This window comes from Mandrillus leucophaeus, unplaced genomic scaffold, assembly GCF_000951045.1.
Source record: "Mandrillus leucophaeus isolate KB7577 unplaced genomic scaffold, Mleu.le_1.0 Scaffold55, whole genome shotgun sequence".
Classification (NCBI taxonomy): domain Eukaryota; kingdom Metazoa; phylum Chordata; class Mammalia; order Primates; family Cercopithecidae; genus Mandrillus; species Mandrillus leucophaeus.
The window spans coordinates 3,533,197-3,537,269 of record NW_012105919.1 but is presented as its reverse complement, the minus strand read 5'-3'; the positions used below and the strand labels follow the sequence as shown (position 1 = coordinate 3,537,269).

At 45.1% G+C, this 4,073-nt stretch overlaps 1 protein-coding gene across 1 annotated transcript in view; it reads right to left on the bottom strand.

Annotated features, from left to right (window-relative positions):
- RPH3A (rabphilin 3A) overlaps positions 1-3,532 on the bottom strand; it is a 348,495-nt gene extending 344,963 nt beyond the window's left edge. The window contains exon 1 of the mRNA XM_011997906.1: positions 3,373-3,532. The gene's annotated coding sequence lies outside the window, so the exon portion shown is untranslated. The remainder of the gene's footprint in view (positions 1-3,372) is intronic.
- Positions 3,533-4,073: the final 541 nt, after the last annotated feature.

Here is a 4,073-nt window from a genome sequence, read left to right as displayed (position 1 = left end):
ACTCCCACCCTGTCCTTCCTCCACCTCCACTACCCTCTCCCTCTTCCATCACATCTCCCTCCTCCACCCCATCCCTCTTCTACCTCCACCACCTCCTTCCTCCTCCTCCCCTTTCCCTCTTCCACCACCCCTCTCCCTCCCTCACCACCCCTCTCCCACCTCCACCACCCCTTCTACAGTTGGGTTTCTCTAAGGGTACAGGCAGAATCCCTTCACATGCCCCTCCCTCCCCCTCAATCATTCCCTCATTTTGCTGTTCCCCAAATCACAGAGGCCGTTGCCCCCTGGGGCACTTGCCCTTGCTGTTCCTATACTGGGAACACTTGCCCCCTCTTCTAAGGATCCTCAAAGGAAAATTGAGGGGAGTGGAGGGCCTCAGGGAGTCAGCCAACCAAAGTCCCTCCTTAGCTAGTCTCTGATGGAACTGCTAACCCCAATGTGCAGGGTTTTCATTGAGTGGCTCAGTGCCTAACCTGGACTTTCAGCTCATTTATGAAACTTTCATTTGTGACCCAAATGAAAACAAGTAGTTGTTGGACGTATTCACAAATTAGCTCAAGTAAAGTGCTAGGGAGAGTGTCTGGCACACAGTGGGCACTCCATAATGTTAGTTATTATCTTGTACCTGCATTTGACATGATAGCCATTCCAAGGATGAAATGGAGCAGAACATCTTTCCAGGGCTGAAATCATCTCATTCTCTGCCTCTTTAAGGCAACTGATGCAACCCAGAGGATTGTGGCCAAATGTGGCCTGCAGAACATATTCTGTTTGGTTTCATTGGTGTTCTAGAAAAATGTGACTTCATTGCCAATACTTAAAAACAGAGATCAGACCAGGCATGGTGGCTCATGCCTTTCATCATAGCTCTTTGGGAGGCCAAGGAGGGAAGATTGCTTGAGGCCAGAAGTTCAAAACCAGCCTGGGCAACATAGTAGTGCTGTCTATAAAACCTATGTCTACAAAAAAATTTTTTAACTTAGCCTGGAGGCTGAGGCTCAGAAAGTTCTAGTTAACTCTCCATGGTCACACAGCTAATAAACAAAGGAACTAAAAGTTGAACAGTCTTTGTAACCCAAGTACCTTAGCATATTAAGGGAAAGTAGAAAGGGGAGGCCAGGGGTGGTGGTTCACACTTGTAATCCCAGCACTTTGGGAGGCCAAGGTAGGAGGATCACCTGAATCTGGGAGCTCAAGACTGGCCTGGGTAACATTGCGAAATCCCACTTCTACGAACATTACAAAAGTTAGGCGGGGGTGGTGGCATGCACCTGTGGTCCTGGCTACTCAGGAGGCTGAAGTGAGAGGATCGCTTGAGCCCGGGATATAGATGTTGCAGTGAGCCAAAATCACTCCACTGCACTGCAGCCTGGCCAACAGAGTGAGACCCTGTCAAAAGAAAGAAAAAGAAAGAAGGGAAGGGAAGGGAAAGAGGAAGGAAGGAAGGAGAGAGGGAGAGGGAGAGGGACAGGGAGAGAGAGAGAGAGAAGAGAGAAGAGAAGAGAAAAAAAGTGGTTTACACCAAGCCTTTTTTTTAAAGGAACGCTTTTATTAATAGCACACTTTGAATGCCAATTTGTTGGGATTGTTTAACAAGATTTAAAATTTTAGCTTCATCTAAATTGGCAGTGCCCACTCCCACACGCACGCCACCTCCTTATTTTCCTCATTTAAGCATTTTGAAAAATTCTAAAGGTTTGACTAAAACTGAAAATGCTTCTTATTTCATCCATCCCTAGTTACTGGCAACCGTAGGTGTCCTTTCTGTTTCTCTCTTTTTTTTTTTCTTCAGCTTCTTTATTTATATTTTACTCTTTGTAGTTTGTAAATTCCCGCTTACCAGCTGCTTGCAACATCAAAATGGCTTTACTGTTAGATTTCCGATTAGGGTTATGCAGTCTTTTGGCTCCATAAGCACACACATAAGAAGAAATGTGTGTATGTGCGCACACACATCTACATGCCACACTCCCACTCCTAATGGGTTTGTTTTTTTGTTTTGTTTTGTTTTTGGAGATAGGATTTCACTCTGTTGCCCAGGCTGGAGTACAGTAGTGCAGTCTTGGCTCACTGCAACCTCAGCCTCCCAGGCTCAAGCCATCCTCCCGTCTCAGCCTCCCAAGTAGCTGGGACCACAGGCTCACAGCCACCATGCCTGGCTAATTTTTGTATTATTTGTAGAGACAGGGTTTTGCCACGTTTTGCATACTGGTCTCAACTCCTGCTAATAGGTTCTTGATGTCTCTCTGCGTCTCATTTCCCAAAATGTATTTAAAGATCTTAAATTCAAACAACAAAGTCACTGACAGTTTTTAAGGAGCAATTTTTAATGAGTATAATTATACCTTTCATGGGAAATTTTTGGAAAAGTTTGGTTGCAACAGTTAGTCATAAATATGATTCTACATTATAGCTGATTTTTTATTTTATTTGTACTTATTTATATTTAGAGACAAGATCTCACTGTGTTGCCCAGGCTGGAGTGCAGTGGCAAGATCATAGCTCACTGCAGCCTTGACCTCCTGGACTCAAGTGATCCTCCTACCTCAGCCTCCTGAGTAATTGGGACTACAGGTGTGTGCCACTACACCAAGCTACTTGTTTGCTTGTTTGTTTGTTTCGGTGTTTTCTTCTTTTTTTTTTTTTTTTTTTTTTTTGTAGAGGTGGAGTCTGGATATGCTGCCCAGACTCTTGGCCTCAAATGTGGCTCCCATATTGGCCTCTCAAATCAATGGGATTACAGGTGTGAGTCACTATGCCCAGCCAATTTTTCATTTTTAATGCTATTCTGGTTATATTTTCTTAAATAATTTTTGCCTTTTAAAGATATGATGGATGACCAGGCACGGTGGCTCACGCCTGTAATTTCAGCACTTTGGGAGGCCAAGGCAGGCAGATCACTTGAGGTCAGGAGTTCAAGACCAGCCTGGCCAACATGGCAAAACCCCATCTCTACTGAAAATACAAAAATTAGCCAGGCATGGTGGCACATGCCTGTAGTACCAGCTATTCAGGAGGCTGAGGCAGGAGAACTGCCTAAATCCAGGAGGTGGAGGCGAGATCGTGCCACTGCACTCCAGCCTGGGTGACAGAGTGAGGCTCCATCTCAAAAAAAAAAAAAAAAAAAAAAGATATAAAATATTTACAGATGAAATGCTGTTACATCTGAGATTTGACAATAAGGTGGCCAGAATCATACCACAAAGATCAATTGGCAAATGCTTTACCTAAAAAGGCTTTGACCTGCTGTATCAGCTAAGATCCTTCCAACTGAGAGTGAATATAACACAGTAAACTTTAAACTGGGAAGAAGAAAAGAACTTATTGAATTGTATAACTGAATGAGGCAGGGGTTGAGCTAACTTTAGGTACCTGATTTTCCTCCATTGCTGCTTGGCTCTTCTGTCTGCATATTGTCACCTAATGGGGACAAGCTGGCCACCAGCAGCCCCAGGCCACATTTTCTCAGATTCAAGTCCAGCTTCAGAAGGGAGCAGTCTTCTGGTGACTCCTGCCAGCATTCCTGAAATTCACTCTGATTGGCCAGTTTTCATCTAATGCCCATTCCTGAGTCAATTAGTGTGGCTAGTGGAATGGGAAGCACTGGATTGGCTTAGCCTGGGACACGTGGAGAGGAAGGGGAATTGACGATGGGTCTGTTTCTCTGCTGAGGACACCTGTGTTGCCAGCAAGAGAAAACTAATACAGCCTGCACCTGACATAGGATTTTTCAGAAAGTCCCACTACAAGGTGAATTACGGGTGTCTGACATATAACAGGATACGTTAGAAATATATGCAATAATTCATTAGACATCTATAGTGAGGGGAGTGCAGATCAAGTTCCGAAGTCAGACCAGCCCGGGTTCAAATCCTAGCTCTACCACTTGACCCTGGGAAAACAACTCTCTTGAAGCCTCAGTTTAATACCAACACCTGTTTCCTCATCTGGGAAAGGGGGTTAATAACGGCACTCACGACCAGGTGTGGTGGCTCACGCCTGTAATCCCAGCACTTTGGGAGGCTGAGACGGGCGGATCACCTGAGGTCAGGAGGTCAAGACCACCCTGACCA